Source organism: Elephantulus edwardii, unplaced genomic scaffold (genome assembly GCF_000299155.1).
Source record: "Elephantulus edwardii isolate Elephantulus edwardi_28Jun2011 unplaced genomic scaffold, EleEdw1.0 scaffold00038, whole genome shotgun sequence".
Lineage (NCBI taxonomy): Eukaryota > Metazoa > Chordata > Mammalia > Macroscelidea > Macroscelididae > Elephantulus > Elephantulus edwardii.
This window is the reverse complement of record NW_006399788.1, coordinates 7,262,820-7,285,276: the sequence shown is the minus strand read 5'-3', so window position 1 is coordinate 7,285,276 and position 22,457 is coordinate 7,262,820. Positions and strand designations below refer to the sequence as shown.

General features: G+C 40.7%; 1 protein-coding gene across 1 annotated transcript in view; it reads left to right on the top strand.

Annotated features, from left to right (window-relative positions):
- Positions 1-22,457, top strand: part of PEBP4 (phosphatidylethanolamine-binding protein 4) — a 341,738-nt gene that overhangs the window by 61,528 nt on the left and 257,753 nt on the right. The window lies entirely within an intron of this gene.

Genomic DNA, 22,457 nt, shown 5'->3' with positions numbered 1-22,457 from the left:
AATGTGACAAAATTCCTTCTCAATTTATCATTCCCAGCATAGGAAACCATCTGATTATCTGATCCAAAATGTCCAATACCAGTTTGTTTCAGCTCATTAATATCTAGGGTATTGATCCATTTCACTTTTTATGATACGTGATTTTCCTAGATCCATAATTCATACATTCAGTGTTCTGATTATTAATGAATGTTTGTAGCTATTTCTTCTCATTTTGAGTCATGCCACATTGCAGATGAAAAACCTGGATGTTTTACTCTTCCACGTGGCTAAAACCGACTACTATTCCACTTAATAGATGCCAGATTCTCACCAAAATAGATGTAAATCCAAAGAGAGACAGTTGGAATGCACCATCTTTCTCTCAGAAGAAGGCTGGGCAGTTTCCTCCTGTGAGATTTACAGCTTCTGGAAATGGTGGAGAGTCAGCTCAGAGTCACTTCTCATTCAGTTGCACACGACAACAACATAGACCTAAACTCACGACTTTCCAGAGAATGATTTCCTCTTTGCTCCCACTCCTGCTCCAAGTAACTACGTATAACTGTTTCTATATATATTTAACTTTTCTTGTCATTTCATATAAGTGAGGTCGTTTGTCCTTTTATATTGACTTATTTTACTATTAATGACTTGGAGATTGATATATATTTTTTGTAACACACATGAGGACCCCATCACTCTTTATAGTTGAGGGTTTCTATTGTTTGTATGAAGTACATTTTGCCTATCCATTAATTGGTTTATGCAAATTTAGGTTGTTTCCAGATTTTTACCACTGAGAATAGTGCTCCTATGAACACTGGATTATATACCCGTGTCTGTGCATACTTACATAGTAGTTCTATTTTAATTTTTTGAGAACTTATACTGTTCTCCACAATGATTATGTCATTTTACTTTTCTACTAACAATGAAGAGGGTTCTAATCTCACCACATCCTCACAAATATTTATATTTTCTGGTTTTTTAAAAATCCTTGGTATTCTATAAGAAGTAAATTGTAATTTGAAGTTATATCTTTTTAGTTTCTCGTCATGCTGTACATTTTTTTCCATGTGTTAATTGACCATTTGGACATCTTTGGCGATGTGTCTGCTCCTCTTTTACCCATGTTGTGATGGAGTTGTTTATCTTTTTGTTGTTGAAACTGACTTTACTTAAGTATGTCTGAAATATTAAAGATGTCTGTTCACTTAATTATTACACTCTCAGGAGACTGGGATATTATCATCTGTAGTTTATATCAGGAACTAGAAATTCAAAGAGAAAAGTCTCTTATCTAGAGTGACATATTTGGGTCGTGAACTAACGACAATAACTATGCTCAATACCATTGTTCAGGCACTTTGTTAATCCACTTCATTGAGGGTCTTCCTTTCTTTCACTGACTCTCCACCTTTCTCAGAATATCTTTTGTCCAAAAACTGGCCCTTCCTGACAACATGCCCAAAGTATGTGAGGTGAAGTTTCACCATCTTTGCTCCTAGGGAACAATTTCTCTAAGATAAATTTATTTGTTCTTTTGGTAGTCCATGGGTGCTTTTTGCCAACACCACAATTCAAAAGCATCAATTATTACTCAGTCTTTCTTATTTATTGTCTAACTTACAGATACATAAGAAGCAATTTAAAAAATTATGGCTTGGATAGGATGAATCTTAGTCTTTAGACAGACATCTTTCCCCTTTAGCACTTTGGAGAAATTCTTGACAGCAGATTTCCCCAAAGCAACATGTCTTTTGATTTCTTTACTGTTGCTACCAAGAGTGTTAATTATAGATCCAAGTAAAATGAAATAATTGACAACTTCAATCTTCTCTCCATCTATCATAATGTTTCCTGTTGGTCCAGTGATAAGGACTTTTTTTCCTTGGTGATGGCTATACCATTTAATATTCAAGTATGTACTTTTTGTTGATGTTCCTGCTATTCTTTGGCGAAAATACCTCTTACATTTTGGAGGTTTAGATTGACATTTCATTGCTATAGTCAAGGTGCTAGCAAGATGGGGGGGATTTTTTATTAAAATATAACCTGCTCGTGCCATTTAAAAATAATTCTGAAAAAAATGTTACTATAGTAAATTATTTCCGCTATTTTAACATTAAGTATGCTGTCTCCTGAATTTCCTTTTCTCAGAAGTTGACTTAATTAAGTCCCTTTCTTTCCCTTTTCTTGATTTCTTAATGCAAGAGACCGTGGTCCCAGAGGGAAGAGAGGCAGATCAAGGTCAGGAACCCCATTAAAACCCAATTCCCCCCTCCCTTGGCAGTCTGAAACTGGTCTACCTCTTGGGTCTTAGCTATCATCTAAAACTGCTTTTTAAGAACTCCAGCATTTGGCTACAGGGCTCACAATTCTACATATGGAGCATCCAGTGCTGTGCTCAAGACAGTGCAGTGTCTCACCAGATTGTCACCCCCACCCACAGGCCCTTCCTTCCCCAAACAACTTTACACTCTGCAGGGAATGACTCACACCAGGCAAAAAGGCCAAGCTGAGCATTTCACACATTTGACCATGAGGACACAAAGGGCAGATGGGGGATCACAGAGCACTGGAGGAGCCAGGCTCAATCTCTCCCTACTTCACCTGCTGCCCTGGCTCCTCTCTACTGTGTGATCCAGTAGAAGCTGTATCTTCTTTCTTTGTCTCAGCTGCCTCATAAGTATTTATTCATTCGTCAAGTGCGTACTGAATAAATACAAAAGGAAGCTGACACTTATTAAACATCTGGGATTGTGTCAAGCTCTTTCTATATGTTATCCCGTTTATTGAGATGGGTAGGTTTTGAAGAAAGAACTTTATTCCCAAATTACCAGTGAGGAAGCTGACTGAGGCTGAAGGAGATGAGGTAACTTGTCCATGATAAAGTGTGTTTGCTGGTAAGTGAGGGAGTCAATTTAAGCCCCTGTTCTTGAATTCCAGAGCTCTCTCTTTCCACCGCACTGTGCAGCTTCCTGCCACCCGCCAGGCAGGCTGTGAACAGGAGTGAACTGTAGGCACTGGCTGGGGAGGCAGCAGTGTCATGTGGTGCATGGACCTGCATAGGTGTGTCCACCATGCTTGGAGAACGCAGGGCCAGGAAGCAGAGACAGAGCTTTCTAAGAATGCATTGCCTCTGAGAAGACCAGGCAACACCCAGCCTTCTTCCTAGAATCCCCTTCAGCTCTAAGGCTTCTGAGTCTGTGACGTAAGGGTGCAAGGCCATCAGCTGTTTGTCAGTGTGCCTGACTTCATTGGCTTGTGTGTAGCTGCGATGCCGGAAGTGATGCCACTGGTATTTCAAATACCAGCAGGACGCCCAAATGTTTGCTGCGTTTCCGGACTAAGTCAGACTAGGAAGAAAGGCCTAGTGAATTACGTCCAAAAATAAACGAACAAGAACATTATGGGTCACAACAGAACACTGCCTGGCTTGTTTACTTTGCATGTGTCGTCTGGAGGTATCAGTTGCTGGAGAATGCTATGCTTGGTTAAGTAGAAAGTCAGCAAGGGTGACGGGGATCCTCAGTGAGTGGATTGGCCCAATAGCCAATATTTAGATGCAGATTTGAAAATTCATCCTTAGGATGGATTTGAACTCACTGACTGTCATGAGGATGATACAGGATGAGGCAGTATTTCATCCCTTGTACATACAGTCATCATGAGTTGGAATTAACTCACTGAACATCAATCTAAGTATTTATTAGGAAGAATCTCCTGAAACTCAACCAGAGTGCAGTCTAGAGAATTACTGCTCCTAGCGTGGTCCATTGACTGGCAGCATTGACATCCCCTAGCAGCATATTAAGTATGCACAGAGCTAATAATTTCCTATTCACTGAAGCAACTAAATAAGCACCTGCTTCTCAGCACAGTTTCCTGGCTCTTGAGCGTTCATAGCTGCTCAGTTTCTCTGCTAGGTGTTCTCTCGTCCACCACTCTGCAGCCCCTGGGTTCTCTAGAACACACTCGTTGGTAGGTGTCCGGGCCAGACAGCCAGCTCTTCTCCATCACGGGTCTCCTTCCAGGATTTTCCATCTGTCTGCCTGGTGAGGGAGGTGAGTGTCGCCTTGTGTCTCCTCACTCCTCCCAAGCAACGCGAGGTCTTCCAGGTAACATCTGGTAGTGCTCAGCGACTCTCTCCGAGACCTCAATATTGCTTGGCTCAACCAAAAATAAATTGGAAAAGAAAATTGAACATTGCATCAATTTGGAGCAAGTTTATAAATTCTGCAGCTAAGCAATACCAATAGAAAATGATAGATGGCTGCAGGGCAGGGCGTCCCTGCAGTGATGTATAGTCACATTAGCTGAAATACCGTATTACATGATTCTGCTTTATTACCAGTGTTGGTGGCAGACAGAAAAACAGATTACACTTGAGTTCAAATCGATAGGAACTTTATTTACTGGCCTTTTAAAAACATATTTCTGCACTTTATAAAAACATACGGTAGATGCTATTGATAGAACTTGTCTGCTTGTTAAAAAGCAATTTGCCCAAAACGAGGCTTTTAAGCTGTAATTTACAGCATTACCTTTTACCTCCTTTTTTCAGGACCTGGCTGAGCTTTGATGACTTCCTTAGACTTCTCATCTTTAATTCTCTCTCCCACTTATCATCTCCCTAAACTCTAAGTTCCCTAGGGCCTTAGAGCAGGAAGGAATAAGGAGCAGTGTCATCTTTTTATGGAGGCTAAGGTCCCCACAGAAAGTCCATTGTCTCAGGCCACTTCTATCTTTCTGGGTTTGGCGGGCCCCTGTGGGATGTGATGACCCAGCCTTTCTATCTGGCTGCGTCTCACTCTGGAGCCCTTCCTCCTCTCTCCTTCCCAGTTCTGAGAAGTCACATCTCTCCCCTGGGCCCTGATGTCAGTAATCCTGTGTGGTAGGAATATATTATTCCAATTTGACTGCTGTGCAAACTCAGGTTCAAAGAGATCTAAACCCAGGTCTTCCAACTCCAAATCAAATCAAATTGCTTTTGAAAAAACCCTCCTTGTTATTGTCACGATTGCTGTAAATATAAACACGACAAAACATTTGACGTTTCAAAAATCTTCATGGGACAGTGCAGTGACGTTAAATATCTTCATCATTTTGTTCACCCGTCACCCTTAGCAGAGATGTGCTTAGCTGCTATGGGCTGATGGCTGAGCTGAGCTAGCCAAGAACCTGTGATCCAGAGTAGTCAAAATAAATACGCTTTTAAATAAATGTTCAAATATGTGGGAATCGTGGTGGTGGTGTGAATGAAGCAATTTGGCAGGGAAAAGATGGGGCTTCTGTAAAAATGTATAACCTTGGAAACCCTATGGGTTGTTCCACTCTGCCATCCAGGGTCACTGTCAGTCAGAATCCACTCGACAGTGGTTTTGGGGGTGAGAATCAGGGGCATCAATCAGTGTTTAGGAGTCTGAGAAGAGAGTGGGCAGAAGTCCAGGAAGCTTCCTGGAGGAGGAGTAGGGGCTTGAGCTGGCCTCAAAGGATGATGGGAGGGGCTCGGGTGGGGATGGGAGAGTGAGAATCAGCAAAAGATGGAGAATATCAAACCCGGGCTTGTTCTGGGGAGGAGCAGAAGCTTGTTCAGCAGGCAAGCAGGGCATGGGTAGTACAGTTGCTGTCAAGCCAATGATGGTTCCTGATGACTTTATGTGTGCAGAACAGACCTGTACCTCAAAGGGTTGTGACTTTTCAGAAGCAACTTGCCAGGTCTTTCTCGTGAGGCACCTCTTATGGTCTCGAACCGCTAAACTCTTGGCTAGCAACAGAGTACATTAATTGTTCACACCACCCAGCAACTCCTAAAAAGTAAAGACAAGTCACAAAAGCTAAAATATAGATGAGCTGGACTTATACACACTGCCCTCCCCAACTTTGTTCGCTGACTTGAGCAGCACTCTGGTCAACCTCCAGCCCTCTCTGATTTTTCACATGGACCCCTTGCTTCAGCTGAAAGTACAGCTAACTATGAGCTCCACCTCCCAACTCTGCTCACTGTTTAAGAAAGCTGCCTCTCAACAGTGCAGCCTGTGTTGGCTAATAGCAATGGGCCTGGTGCTGTGTTGTGGCCTAACACTCCCACACTGCCCCCAGGGCTCTCAGCCAGGAAGGCCACCCAGCCTCAACTCCCTGTCATCGTTGGGTGAGGTGTGGGGTGATGCATGACTAGACCCACGTTCGTATGGTTCCTGCCTCAACACTCCTACTGCCCTGGGACAGGCAGGCTGTTTGGGGACTGCAGTCTTTCCACTAAGGGGTACCAAGTGGAAGGGCCTTGTGTTTATCAGGCTCCCTCTTTCATTCTACTCTCATTGTAACAGAAATGAGAAGCACCTCTCCCTGCCTCTTACAGTTCAGCTTTGACCAAGACTCTAGACTCTGCTGGCATAGGCTGTAGGGAATTGGGCTGCTAACCCAAAGGCTGGATCCACCAGCAAATCCTCAGGAGAGAGACATGGACAATCTTCTCTCATGTGATCTGCAGTGTCCAAAACCCCTCCATTGAATCAGCTATGCTTTGGTTCGGAATGGACAGCAGCAATAAGGTATTGCTTTATGGGGAACTCTGGTGGCTTAGTGATAAGGAGTGGGCGTTCTGGGTGCCTAGTGGCAGAAGCTACAATTCGAAAGGCACGCGGTTCAAGTCCACCAGCTGCTCCATGAGACAAAGATGGGCAATCTCCTCTCATGCAATTAACTAACTGAAACGCTACAATAAACAACAGTAACAACTCAAAGACAGGTGGTTCAAATCCACCAGCTGGGAGAAAGACGGGCAATCTCCTCCCATGGGAGGTACAACCTCTGAAAACCTTCTGGAAGGTCAGCTCTGAGTTGGTTTCAGTTTTTGTTGGATTGTTAGTTTGTTGGTTGTTGTTTTTTTTTTTTTTTAAAGATACACATTCTTTCATCTAACCTTTACAAGTCTATGAAGTAGATATTGCCTTCTGCTCTTCAGAAAGGATGAGAAAATCTAGACTCAGAGGGTTATGAAATCCCCCAAGGCTCCCAGCTACTAATCAACAGTATCAGAGTGATCAGATGTTATTTAATTGAGGATCAGATTCAAAATGACCATACATCACCCTGAACGATTTCTTGATAACTTGTCTGAATTCAGGAGTTTTAGGAATTTTTCAACTCAACTCATTGACACTCAGTCAGAAACAGCTCACCTCTGACCTCCAGCTGCTGTTGATCGCATCTCCTGTCTGTAGGACACAGAGCGAGGGCCTGAAGGGAAGGTGTTCTTACTTGTTTGGAAGCCTGTACACTAAGTCAGTGCCTGGTGTCAGTATTGTTTAGGCAGCATTTACTTGTTAAAGATGTGAACAGATGAATCAATCAACAAATGAACATAACTTCCCTCCTTCATCTGTAATTGCATGTTGATTATGCTTTGAAATCACAGAAGAGAAGCAAGACTCTTTTTAAATTTTTTTTTTTAATTTTTGTTATATTATTTTTACGTGTACCGTCAAATCAGATTTGACTGGTACAGGAGGAAATTGCTCCCTCCTTCTCCAGCAGAGCATCTGGTGGATTTGAACTGCGTACCTCTGGGATTGCAGTGCAGCATCTTGCCCCTAGGACACCAGAGCTCCCTAGCAAGACTCTTAAAAGGTGTAGACAAACCAACTCTTTGTGCAGTATGTAACTATGAAGGAATGAGGTTTGTTTTTAGAATGGCCCATAAATTTGCTTAAAAAAAGAAAAGATTCCCCAGGGGACCTCAGGTGATGGTCACTATCACTAAGGAGTACTCCAGCGGACGTGAGTCCTGATGTCATCCGATAAGTCACTGAAGGCCCCTGACTGAGGCGTCAGTAGCAGCCGCACTGCAGGAGCCAGAACATGGAGATGATGCAGATGGGCTGACCGTCTTCTGAGTCTCCCTCTGCCCCAAACTACAGAACATATAGTTCCTTTGCTTCAGCAAAAAAGGGCAAGTATCTGCATCTCCTCAGAGTCAAAGGGATCACAGATGAGTTATGGTCTGTTCTGGGGACGTAGGTCATCAGTGACTAATATCAGGCATTGCCGTCTGTCATTTGTATCACAACAAGACCAATGAGAGTATTTGTTGTTATTTGCCTGTTTTATTGTTGTATCACAAGACCAATGAGAGTATTTGTTATTTGCCTGTTTTATTGTTTTGAAAATTGTGATTAAAGTTAAACATTTACTAAGAAAATTGGGTTTTCATTTAATCATTCATACACATATCGACTCAGTTTTTTGTGTGTTTGGTCTTAGAGGAAAAGGAAGACTTGGATTTTAATTCTGGTTCAGCAATATACTGAGGGGTCCTTAGCAAGTCACCTAAACTCAATAAGCCTCTGTTTTAAAATAAAACAAAATACTCATTGTCAGGGAGTTGGAACTGATTCATAACTGACCATCCAGTGGATATTCAGAGGCTGAAAAGAGCATGGAAGGAGATCATCCATCTTTCTCCTGCAGAGCAGCTGGTGGATTTGATCCACTTGTCTTTGTCTTTGCATTGGCAGCACAACTCCTTATCCACTAAGCCACCAGAGCTTATTCAGAAGTAAAATGAGGAAAGAGAGAAACTGCTCTCAGGATTGTTAGAAGAAATGAGATGCTGTATGCAAACTACCCAACACTTATAAAGTCTCAGTAATTACTTCGAAAAATCATCCATTAAAAATTCTGTAGAACACTGCTAGCTCTTCTCTGACACACTTGGGGACGCCATGAATCAGAGTTGACTTAACAATGGCTGTACCTAACTTGGGAGAGACTGGAGAGCACTATGCTGAGTGAACTACCTCAGTCCCATAAGGATAAATATTGTATAAGACCGTTATTGTAGAATGAGTACAAGGATCCAGGAGGGGTCAGAGAGGCTAGAAGCAGAAGGATGTGAATGTGCAGGGGGAAGGAGGGATTGATCATTGGATTGTACAATTTGATGAGGGGGGGATGAGGGAAATTGAAAAAATTTGTTCAAATTTGTATTATAATTTTGTAAATATACTAGTAGACAAGTTTTAAAAAAGAAAAAATAAATGATGAAAGAACAAAAAATAAGAATAAAAACAAACTAAAAGCCAGCAACCATCAGGGGTAGGGTCCATATCATGGAACCAGCCAGGTAGTGCATGTTCTCAGTATTACCACAATCAATCACTATATGCTTAGTTCTGAGAGCACCACCATGTGCAGAGATCTAGAATTCCAGTTCTGCTCCTAAGAAATGAACCCTCCATTTGTGGGAAAAGCCATGAACACTGGGAATTGTAACCTGAAAATTATCTTGCAATGAGTGACACTGTGATTCAGGTACTGAGATCACAGCAGGAGGTGCTTTCTAGCAGAGGGGGCCTGGTTATACTTTGAAAGATGGGTTGTTGTGTGCCATTGAGTGGGAACCCCCATCCATAGTTGTTGCTCCTGCAGGTTTTCAGAGGCAGTAAACGGCACAGGAGGAGATTGTCCACACTTCTCTTGTGGAACAACTAGTGGATACAAACTGCATGGCTTTGAGATTGCAGCACAGCTTCTTACCACTAGGCCACCAGAGCTCCCTGAAGGATGGATTGTTGGGAGGGTGGTGTGCTGTGAAGGTGGAACCTACCCATAACTGACCTGCCTGTGGATTTCCATATGCAGCAAACCATACAGGAGATTGCCCATTCTTCTCCTGTGGAGCACCTGGTGGATTCAAACTGTGTGTATTTGGGATTGCAGTGCAATGTCATACCACTAGGCCACCAGAACTCCCTAAAAGATGGGTTGTTGTTATGTGTCTTTGAGTCGGCTATGAACTATCATGATCTTATGAACAATGGCTCTGAACCATGTCCTATCCTGAGCCAACTTCACGATCCCGACACACCTGACCCCCTTGCCAGATTAACTGTATCAATCCATCTCATCCAGGGTATTTCTCTCCTGCGCTAACCTCCACCCTTCCATGCTTGATGTCCTTCTCCAAAGACTGAGCCTTCCTGGTGACATGCCCAAAGTATGTCAGGGGGAGCTTCAAAATCCTTGCCTCCAAGGAGCAACTTGCTTTCACCTTCTCTAGGATAGATCTGTGTATGTTCAATATTTTGTTCCAGCACCAAAACTCAAAGGCTTTGATTCTTCTTCTGTCATCTTTATTCAGTGTCCAGCTTTCAGATGCAAAGCAAGCAATTGAAAAGACCACGCCTGAATCAGGAGTCCCTTAGTCTCCAGTCTAACATTGTTGCTCTTTAGCACTCTGGAGAGATCCTTGACAGCAGATTTTCCCAATGCAACTTGTCTTTTGATTTTTTGACTGCTAATGCCTAGAGTGTTGTTTGTGTATCCAAAAAAGATGAAATCATTAATAACGTCAATTCTTTATCTATCTATCATGATACTGCTTATCACTCAGTGGTAAGAATCTTTGTTTTCTTGATGTTGAGGTGAAATCCAAATTGAAGGCTGCAGTCTTTGACTATCTCTAGCAAACATTTCAAGTCCTCCTCAGTTTCAGTGAGCAAAGTTGTGTTGTCTTCATAATGTAGGTCGTTGATTAATCTTCCTCCAATCCTGATGCCACATTTTTCTTCATAAACTCTTAACTCCCAAATTATCTATTCCACATATAGATTGAAAAGTTATGGAGAAAAGATACATTCCTGATGCATTCTTTTCTCGAATTTGAACCATACTCTTCAGACAACAACTTCTTGGTCTAGGTATAGGTTTTGCATGAGCATAAAATCAAGTGTTCTGGGATTGCCGTTCTTCTCAATGTTGTCCATAATTTGTTATGATCCACATGGTCAAATGCCTTTACATAGTTGATAAAACACAAATAGACATCCTTCTGGTACTCTTTACTTTCAGCCATGATCCATCTGATATTAGCAATGATATCCCTAGTGCCACGGCCTCTTCTAAATCCAGACTCTTCTAAATAAAGTATGCTAGGAAAGCAGGCCAGTGACTGGGTCTGGAGGCACATCAAGCCACAGCTCCCAGATCCACACTGGAAAGCCAGGCTTCTGTTCCTGGAGGCATGCAGAGCCAGCCCAGGAGCCACATTAAGTCACAGTGCCCAAACACGCCCTGGGCAACTGATAGCAGGGCCCAGAGGATCATCTTTGCTGGGGAGGATACAGATTATGGACAGGAGTGACTGATGCCTGAACCATCAGATGAGTGATTAGTTAGAGGCTTCATGGGGGTTACGGTGGGGGAGATGTGGAAGAGCAATGCTGAATTGCCAAGTTTATCTGTCCGTTTGTATTGAGGAAATGTCTTAGCATGTTGCTGTTCTAGATACATATATGTTTGCTTGTTTATCCTTAGTTTTTTTGGGTACAGTGCTTGTCTGTCAGATTCTGTATTAAACTAGAACTCCCAAATTAAGACAGACTAGGAAGAAGGATTGATTGACTATCCACCTCTGAAATAATAGGCCCAGGGAAGCTCTGGTGCCCTAGTGGCATGAAGTTGCGATGCAATCCCAAAGGTACGTGGTTCAAATCCACCAGATGCTCCGCTAGAGGAGGGGCCATCTCCTCATGTGCCAGTCACATCCAACTCGACAGAACATAACAAGGAAAAAAAATCTGTACTTTTTCTATTTCAAGTTACTCTTCTAACATCATGAAATAACAGGCTTTCAAAAATCCTATGAAAGATGGGTAGGAATGATCAAATGTCTGTCAGGAAGAATAAGCTGACTATTGCTGCCTTTAGGTCTCAGTTGTATTATTTATTACTGCTGATAGTTGCTGTCAAGTAAATTTTGAGCCACAGCAACTTCATGTGCATAGAATAGAGCTGTTTTATAGGGTTTTCAAGCCTACGAGCTTTGGCAAACAGATTAGCTGGCCTGTCTTTCAAGGTACTTCAAGACAGATTCAAGCACTAATTTTCCCATAGTTGAGTGCTTAACCATTTGTGTCTTGCAGGAACTCCCAGGACAGAACAGGACTAGCCAAGACATAGAGGCAAACAATCTCATTTAAGGGCCTAGTAAAATTTACAAGAGGATGCTGATAAATTATAGAGATGCCAGAGTTGAATTGATTCTGGGAAGACTGGAAGTGAGGAAAAAGGAACCCAGGAAACACCCCAGTCTTTGGGGCATGTCCAAGTGAAAGTGATGTTCATGCGCTCTTGGAAGCACTTTTCCTTCTCCCTTTGCCCTCTGCTGATGTTCCCAATGGTTGTGAGCTAAATAGATCTTGTCAATTGGTGCTTCTTTGATTAACTTTTCTTATGGAGCCTCTGTGTCATTTGCACTTGCTTTCCCCCTGATAGCCAGCGTGCTCACCATCCCGCTGGGAGAGGAGAAAGCACATCCTGACATTATAATGGGCTCAGGAGAAGGAAATGTTATCATCCCTGGTGGTGACAGCAGTCTCCAAGCCCTGCCAGGTAACTTTAGCAACTTTCTAGTCTTCCTTGTCTTATTAATTAGGAGAGTCTATCTCACAGAGTTGGGCTAAGAATCTCAGATAACAGCTCTTCAACGTTCATAACTGCTTCTAACCAGGTGGTAGAACCGGTTGCATTCCCCATTCCTTTAAAGGAGGACCTCAGGGTTGAGAGCTCTGTGTGTGCACCCTTTGCAAGGTGCAAACAAGAAGAACTGCTGATGCCACGGGAAACAGGGGGGCATTAGCTAGGTGGTTCTTCAATTGCCTCCAAACTTGCTAACTCTTCGGTTCCTTGAGCAAATATATGTCTGTCCAATCACCTTCCCAGCTCTCTTCTCAGGTGTCCAGGCTTCTTCACACTTCAATATAAATATTTGTGAACACTGGAGTTAAGAATCAGTGAAATCAGCAGATGGTGGAGTTCCCCCCCCCTTTTCACTGTTCCCTGCAAATAGTGTACAATAATCAAAGTTTAAGCCACCCGAGATGAAATAATTGCTTAACAATCATACAAGACAAAATGATTCAACAAATGACAACGAGGCCCCGTGATATACAGAGCAGATGCATTCAGTGTACCATATTATAATGCGCTAATACAAGATTGACAGCACAATAATAGGAGTGAGCAGCAATTCAGCCTATAATTCCAAACCAAATGTGAGGCTGTCCACAGAACTCAAATCCTAGCAGGCTGCAAAATTAGAGGTAACACCGTGCAAGGTTCAAGACGACTCATTAGCAGGTTGGCAGAGTATTTCAGGAGCAAATTTATCTGTTGAAGGAACTAATTTTGTGCCGTCTTAGCTCCACTATTTTTTTTTCTTCTTTTTCCTTAATGTGCAGATTTGTCTCCTTGCCTGGAGAGAAATACATGGATGGAGTTTGAGGTCTGGCCACAGCGTCTTGTGGCTCAGTGTGGTCTCTGCTGACAGCCTTCAAGCAGCCAGTACTGCTTGGGTTGTCTGGGTATTAGGGGCCATGAAACAAGGCCAATAGAGGTGAAAGTGACAAACAATATTTGCACAATCAATACATTAAAGTGGTGAGATTCCTTGTTTGTCTCTAGTGCTCTCCATACATCATCAAGGTTTCAGACTGAAGATAGAATTGAAGATGTGATAAAGACCGCTCCTATGCTCTCCATGAGTAGTGTTGCTACTAACCCAAAGCTGGCCCCTCTCTGCCAGTTCAAATCCACCAATGGCTCCCAGGGACAAAGGTGGGCAATCTCCTCTCGTGTGATTTACAGCCTCAGAAACCCAACGGAAGGTCAACGAGTGGCTTCTGACCCAAAGGTAAAGAGAAAAAGATTATAAAAGACTGGGTGATGATAAGATGATAAAAGATGATGAAAGATCATAAAATATAGGCCCCAGCATTTCTGAGCCTCCAAATAAAACCTAATGGAGCAGCACAAGGTCAGTGGTAGAATCCTTACCTTCCATGCAAGGGTCCCAGGCTCAATTCCCAGCCAGTGTACTTTGTATGCAGTCACAACCTGGGTATCAGTGGAGGCTCAACAGACTTCAGCATAGTTTTCGGACTAAGAAAAACTAGGAAGAAATATCCGAAGGTCTACTCTGAAAAGGAAAATCTGCTGTCAAGGACCCCTCTAAAGTACTAAAGAGCAAGGGTATCAGTGTAAAGACCAAGGTGCATCTGATCGAGGCCAAGGTCTTTTCAGTTACTTGCTACATATCTGAAAGTTGGACAGTGAGTAAGGATAGAGAAGAATTGAGGTTTTTAAGTGGTAGTGTTGGAAAAGAGTAATGTATCACATAGACTGCCAAAAGAACTTATAAGTCTGTCTTTGGAAAAAGTGTGACCAGGGTACTCCTTGAGAACAAGGATAGTGAAGCTTTGTCTCACAAACTTTAGACATGTTTTGTTTTATTTTATTTTATTAATTTAAACAAACATTTACAGAGATTTTGGATTTCCATTCATTCATTGTTGTACTTTTCTCCCTGCCCAGCCCTCTCCACCTCCCCCCCACCCCAGCTTGCTCCTCTCTTTAAAAAGCAAAAGAAAAAATCCTTCTTTGTTATACAATCCCCCTGCACCCCTTCCACCACCCCGAGTACACTCCACTATGCAACCTTAATTCTGGACTCTTGTAATAACCATAATACCCTATCATATATCGCTTTTAAACTGTTCTCTCCCTCATCTATTTCAATGAAGTATACATAATTTACCCAGTTTTTCTCAGTCTTACCCCAACCCTGATGTCAGTCCCATTCTACAACAGTGGCCAAGCAGTATTTGTCCTTTTGTGACCGAGATATTTCACTCAACATGAAGTCCTCCAGGGTCACCCATTTTGAATAATATTGTATGAGTTCCTTCTTTTTCAATGCAGTGTAGTATTCCATTGTGTGAATATACCACAGCTTCTCTATCCATTCGTTTGTTGATGGGCACCTGGGTTGTTCCAACTCCTTGCTATTGTGAAGAAAGCCACGATAAACATGGGTGTGCGTATATCTGCTTGGATGCCAGTTACGGTCTCTTTAGGGTATATTCCCAGTAGTGGAATTGCTGGGTCAAATGGTATCTCTATTTGCAACTTTTTGAGAAAGGGCCATACTGCTTTCCACAGGGGTTGCACCATTTTACACTCCCACCAACAGTGAATCAGGGTTCCAGTTTCTCCACAACCTCGCCAGCATTTGTTGCTTGCTGTTCTGTTAAATTTTGCTATTCTGACTGGGGTGAGATGATATATCATAGTTGTTTTGATTTGCATCTCTCTTAGAGCTAGGGATTTTTAACATTTCCTCATGTGCTTGTTGGCCATCTGAATGTCTTTTTTCGGTGAAGTGTCTGTTCATTTCAACCTTTATCTTGTTGTGGTGCTCAAGTATTTTATAAATTCTAGATATAAATCCTTTATCTGACATGTCATTCCCAAATACTTTTTCCCAGTCTGTGGCTTTCCTTTTTACCCTGTTGGAGAAGTTTTTGGATGTGCATAGGGATTTGATTCTTAGAAGGTCCCATATATCTATTTTATCTTCTCCTGGATTAGAGAGGAATTTCTTCAACATAGTAAAAAGTATTTATGATTTATGCAAGCCCAAGAGCCAACATTGTTTTCATTGGAGAGAGGTTAAAGACATTCCCTTTAAGAACAGGAACTAGGCAAATCACCTCTCTTATTCAATATTGTATTGAAAGTCTTAGCGATAGCAATACAACAGGTGAAGGAAATAAGAGGTATCCAAATTGGCAAAAAGGAGGTAAAATTATCTCTCTATGCAGATGATATGATAGTATACCTAGAAAATACTGAGACTCAGCAAGAAAACTATTGGACATAGTTGACCAATTCAGCAAAGTAGCAGGATACAAGGTCAACATACAAAACTCAGTTGGATTTCTCCACAGTGACAAAGAGAATACAGAGCCTGAACTAAGAAAAACAATGCCTTTCAAAATAGCTAATCACAAGATTAAATACTTGGGAGTAAATCTAACCAGAAACACAAGGAATATATTCAAAGGAAATTACAAAACATTACTACAAGAAACAAAAAGAGACCTGGAGAAGTGGAAGAATATTCCTTGCTCATGGATAGGAAGACTCAATATTGTGAAAATGGAAATACTACCAATGGCAGTTTACACATTCAACTCAATTCCAATAAAAATACCACTCCCATTCTTCAACAAGATGGAAAAGGTAATCTCCAGTTTCATTTGGAATGGAAAGAAACCCTGAATAAGCAAAACACTCTTTAAAAATAGAAAAAAGGTAGGAGGTTTCTTACTCCCTGATTTCAAATCCTACTGTAGTGCTGTGGTGCTTAAGAGCATGGTACTGGTACAATGACAGACACATAGATCAATGGAATAGAATTGGGAACCCGGAAATCAGCCCATCTACCTATGGTCAACTGATGTTTGACAAGGAGATGAAATCAGTTAAGTGGGGAAATGACAGCCTTTTTAACAAATGGTGTTGGCAAAATTGGAAAAATATCTGCAGAAGACTCAAGCAAGGTCCACACCTCACTCCATATACAGAAACCAACTCAAGGTGATTCATGGATCTAGGACTAAAACCAAGGTCTATGAACTTCATTAAAGAAAAGCTTGGAAGAACTCTAGTAGTCCTAATCCACAACATAAATAGTCTTCCAAGTATCCTGAAAGATCTACAACCAGGAGAAGATAAAATAGACAGGTTTTTAGGAGGTCCCAGTGCTTGAAGAAGCACACCATGCTTGGAAAGGTGGAGGATCATCAGAGGAGATGAAATCCTAAAACAAGATAGATTGTTAAGGTATCTATAACAATGGGCTTAAGTAGGCATGCGTCTCTGTACCACACCTGCATCTCTGCACGTCTAGTCAATTAAGTAGGTACCTAACTTGAGAATTTGTTGATGTGTCCTGCACTAGTCTCTTGCCTGGAGCACGAGACCTTGGCACCACTGCCCAGTAGGGCTCTGCCCCCTCCAGTTGGAGGCACCCAGCCCTGCTGACTGTACCACTGAACATACATAAATGACCTTATCTGGCTGTGAGGACACTCCTGCCCACTGTCTGGAAGCCTATCTAGGCCTTTTCCTGGATGTCCCGGCCCTGCTGCCTGGAGGTACCACCCCTGCCACCCAGAATCCCTGCCCCGTTGATGCCCCATGCTGTCTGGAAGTCCCATTCCCGATGCCCAGAAGTCCCACCTGCACTACCAGGAGGTCCTGGACCCACCATCTGGAGGAATTGACGCCACAGCCTGGACGTCCCAATCCCAATACCTGGAGGATGATCCACTGCCATCCCTCTGAACTGCACCTGAGACATCAGAATCACAGTTGAACCCACTTTATTTCCTCTCCCCTCCCTAAGTGTGACCTACCTTTAGCCTGGAGCACCTTGTACCTGCCTACCTGCGGCAGTTATCTGACAAAGAACTTTGCTAATTCACAGGCCTTTTCTCTCCCAAACTGAAGGAAGTCTTCCCTTGAGTCAGAAGTTCAGAGAGAAAACCATTTAGGGTAGCTGTCCCAAATTCCTCTGGAGCAGCAATGTCAGACCAAGAGCCTGTTATTGCCTCAGGTGTGAAAAATTCTACCACAGCAATGGCACCTAAGAAGCAGACTACTGCACACCCTACAGAAGCCCAAAGCAAGATGTCGTTCCCCCCCCCAAAATGACACAGTATCAATGGATTTCCTAAAGCCAAAAAGTCTTCCAGAACTTTCTGACACAAAATTTAAAAGAATAATGATTGAATATTTTCAATAGGTGAAAGACAAACTTGAAGAATTACAAGATACTGCAAGCCAAAACCAAGAGTATCTTAAAGAAACAATCCAAAACAGTGCAGAAAAAAACAAATGAGTCATTAAAGGCTCTGGAAAAAAACAAGAAACCACAATCCAAAATATGAGGACTAATATTTCAGATGCTGTCAACATGTTGGAAGGACACAGGAACAGAGCTGAAGAAAAGAATTGTCACCATTGATCTATTAGAACAAAAAGTGAATCAAAAAGGAAGGAAAAAGAAGAAAACCTAAGAATAATGTGGGACACCATCAAGAGGAATAAAATGTGCCTCATCAGAATCCTAGAACAGGAAGAAGTAGTAAAGGCACTGAAAAAGTTATGGAAGAATTATTAAAAGAAAACTTTCTAGTCATAATGAAGAATGAGAGAAAATATATTCCAGAAGCTGAGCAAACACTTGAGAGAACAGACTCCAAAAGAAAAACACCAATGCATATCATAGTAAAATTTGCCAGGAGCAAAGATAAAGAGAGACTTCTGAAAGCAGCAAGGGATAAACAAAGAGTAACCTATAAGGGAGAGCAAATAAGATTAGTGCCAATATCTCAGCAGAAACCATGCAAGCAAGAAGACAGTGGAATGATATATATCGAACACTCAAAGAACACAACTGTCAACCAAGAATACTATACCCAGTAAAAGTGTCCATAAAATATGAAGGAGTGATCAAGATACTCTCAGAAAAGCAGAACCTAAGGGAGTTTGTAAAAACATGACCAGCACTGCAGGAGACACTGAGAGATGTCCTTCTTACAGATATACCACAGAAAGCTCCATGGTCTAAAGTAACTAGCAACAACACCAAAAAGAACTCAATAAAATGGTACCAATAAAACCTTGCCTGTCAATAATCACACTGAATATGAATGGTTTAAATGCACCACTGAAGAGAAAAAGAGTAGCAGATAGGATTAAAAAAACAACACAAAATCCATCAACATGATGTCTACAAGAGACATACCTGAAAAATGAAGATAAAGAAAGACTAAAAATAACAGGGTGGGGGGAAAATATACTAAGCAAATAACAACCAGAAAAAAAGCAAGACTAGCAATATTAATCCCTGATAAACTATATTTTAATGCAAAAATCATCACAAAGGACAAGAAAGGACACTACATAGTGGTTAAAGGATCAATAGAATAAGAGGACATAACAACAGTAAATATCTATGTCAAATGAGAGAGCTGCAAAATATAAACAAACATTAACAAAACTGAAAAAAAAGACACCACCACCATAATAGTGGGAGACTTCAATACACCAAGAAAAGAAAGAACTATCAGAAAGAAACTCAACAAAGATGCTGAAGAATTAAACCACACAATAAACCAACTTGATCTCATAGATACATATAGGCTAATGCACTCCAAAAAAGCACAGTATATCTTCTTCTCTAATGTGCATGGAATGTTCTTGAGAATAGATCATGTTTTAGGTCACAAGGCAAGCATCAATAAATTTTTTTTAAAAACATAGAAACAATATAAAGCATCTTCTCAGACCACAATGCTACAAAATGAGAATTTAATAACAAGAAAATAAAGGAGGGAAAAAATAATGCATTTAGAAGCTGAACAACACTTTGCTTGAACATGAGGGGGTACTAGAAAAAATGAAATTAAAAAGTTTCTTGAAACAAATGGCAATGACAACACAACTTACCAAAATTGCCAGGAAGCAGCCAAAGTAGTAATCAGAGGTCAATTTATAGCAATAAGCAAATACATTAAAGGCAGGGGAAAATGACTCTCTAGCCCAACATCTCCAACAAATTGAAAAAGAGCAGCAAGTAAATAAGACATCCTCTAAAACACCCTGAAAATATAAAAATTAGAGCAGAAATAAATGAAATAGAAAACAGAAAAACAATTGAAACCATCAACAAAACCAGAAGTCAGTTCTTCAAAAAGGTCAATATAATCAATAAATCACTAGGAAACTAACAAAGGAAAAGAAAGAAGAGACACAAATTATCTGAATAAGAGATGAAATGGGCAATCTCACAACAGAACCAACTTAAATAAAAAGGCTAACAATGGAATATTATGATAAACCATAATCAAACAAACATGAATATTTAGAAAAATGGGCAAATACTTAGAAACTCACAACCTACCTAAACTGACACCAACCGAAATTGAACACCTGAAAAGACCCATTACAAAAGGAGAAATTGAAAAGGTAATACAACAACTTCCAACCAAAAAAAGCCCTGGAGCAGATGGTTTTACAAGTGAATTTTATCAAATATTCTGAGAAGAAGTGTCACCAGTTCTACATAAACTAGTACAGAAAATAGAAAAAGATGGAATTCTCCCAGACTCATTCTATGAAGCAAACATATCCTTGATACCAAAGCCAGTTAAAAACACCACCAAAATAGAAAAAAATATAGGCCAGTATCTCTCATGAACATAGATGCAAAAATCCTGATCAATAAAATCCAATGATACATTAAAAATATAATTCACCATGACCAAATGGGATTCATAACAGGTATGCAAGGATGGTTCAACACAAGAAAACAATCCATGTAATTCATCACATTAACAAAGCAAAGAACAAGAACTACATGATCCTATCAATTGATGCAGAAAAAGCCTTTGACAAAATCCAACACCCTTTCCTGATTAAAATACTCAACAAAATACCAATAGAAGGGAATTGCCTCAACATAGTAAAAAGTATATATGAAAATCTGAGAGCCAACATTATTCTCAATGGAGAGAGATTAAAGGCATTCCCTTTGAGAACAGGAACTAGGCAGGGATGCCCACTATCACCTCTCCTATTCAATATTGTGCTGGAAATCTTAGTGATAGCAATAAGACAAGAGAAGGAAATAAAAGGTATTCTAATTGGCAAAGAGGAGGTAAAATTATCTTTATATGCAGATGATATGATAGTGTACTTAGAATACCCTAAAGACTCAGCAAGAAAACTACTGGACATAGTGGACCAATTCAGCAAAGTGGCAGGTACACAAATAAATTGGATTTCTCTACAGTGACAAAGAGAATACAGAACTGGAGCTAAGAAAAACAATATGCTTCACAATAGCTAATCATAAGATTAAATACTTGGGAGTAAATCTAACCAGAAGCATAAAGGATCTATTCAAAGAAAATGACAAAACATTATTATAAGAAACAAAAAGAGACCTGGAAAAATGGAAGAATATCCCTTGTTCATGGATAGGAAGACTCAATATTGTAAAAATTACAATACTACTAAAGGCAATCTACATGTTCAATGCAGTCCCTATACAAATACCAATTCCATTCTTCAACAAGATTCCAGTTTTATTTGACATTTAAAGAGGCCCCAAATAAGCAAAACCCTCCTTAAAAAGAGAAACAAGGTAGGAAGCATGTCACTTCCTTAATTAAAATCTCACTACACTGCCCTGGTGATCAAGACAGCATTTTACTGGTAAAATGACAGACACATAGATCAATGGAATAGAATTGAGAACCCAGAAATCAGCCCATCTATGGACAACTGATTTTTGACAAGGAGATAAAATTAGTTAAGTGGAAAATTGACAGCCTTTTAAACAAATGGTGTTGGCAAAATTGGAAAACTATCTGCAGAACACTCGAGCAAGACCTCATACATACACAAAAGCCAACTCAAAATAATCAGGGACCTAAGACTAAAACTTCATCAGAGAAAAGCTTGGAACAATTCTAGAAGTCCTAATCCACAACATGAACAGTCTTCCAAGCATCCTGGAAAACCTACAACCAGGAAAGGATAAAATAGATGAATGGGACCTTCTAAGGATAAAATCCCTATATACATCAAAAAACTTTTCCAACAGGAAAGCCACAGATTGTGGGGAAATATTTGGTATTGATATGTCTGACAAGGGACTTATATCTAGAATTTATAGGGTACTTGAGCACCACAACAAGATAAATGTAAACAACCCAATCACAAAATTGGCACAGGATATGAACAAACACTTCATCTAAGCAGACATTCAGATGGTGAACAAACACATGAAGAAATGTTCAGAATCCCTAGCTCTAAGAGAGATGCAAATAAAAACAACTATGAGATATCATCTCACCCCAGTAACAATAGCTAAATTAAACAGAGCAGCAAACAACGAATGCTGGTGAGATTGTGGAGAAACTTGAACTTTATTCACTGTTGGTGGGAGTGTAAATAGTGCGACCACTATGTAAGACAGTATAGTGCTTTCTCAAAAAGTTGCAAATAGAAATACCATTTGATCCAGCAATTCTGCTACTGGGAATATACCCTAAAGAAACCAAAACTGCCACTCAAGCAGATATATGCACGCTCATGTTTATTGCTACATTGTTTGCAATAGCAAAGAGATGGAAACAACTCAAGTGCCCATCAAAAAATGAATGGATAGGGAAGCCATGGTATATTCACACAATGGAATACTATGCTGCATTGAAAAACAAGGCACTCATGAAATATTATAGAAAATGGGTGACTCTGGAAGACATTATGCTGAGTGAAATATCTCAGTCACAAAAGGAGAAATACTGCATAATGCAACTGTTATAAAATAGTACTGATATGGAGGTTGGGGGGAAACTAAGAAAAGAAGGGATAAATAATGTACACTGCATTGAAACAGATGAGGAAGAGAACTGCTTAAAAGAAATATATGACTAGGTATTATTTGCATGACAACAGTCCAGAATAAGAGCTGCTTAGTAAAGTGGACTTGGGAGGGGGCAGGATTTTACAACAATGAAAGAATTTTTTTTTTCCAAAGAGAAAAGTGA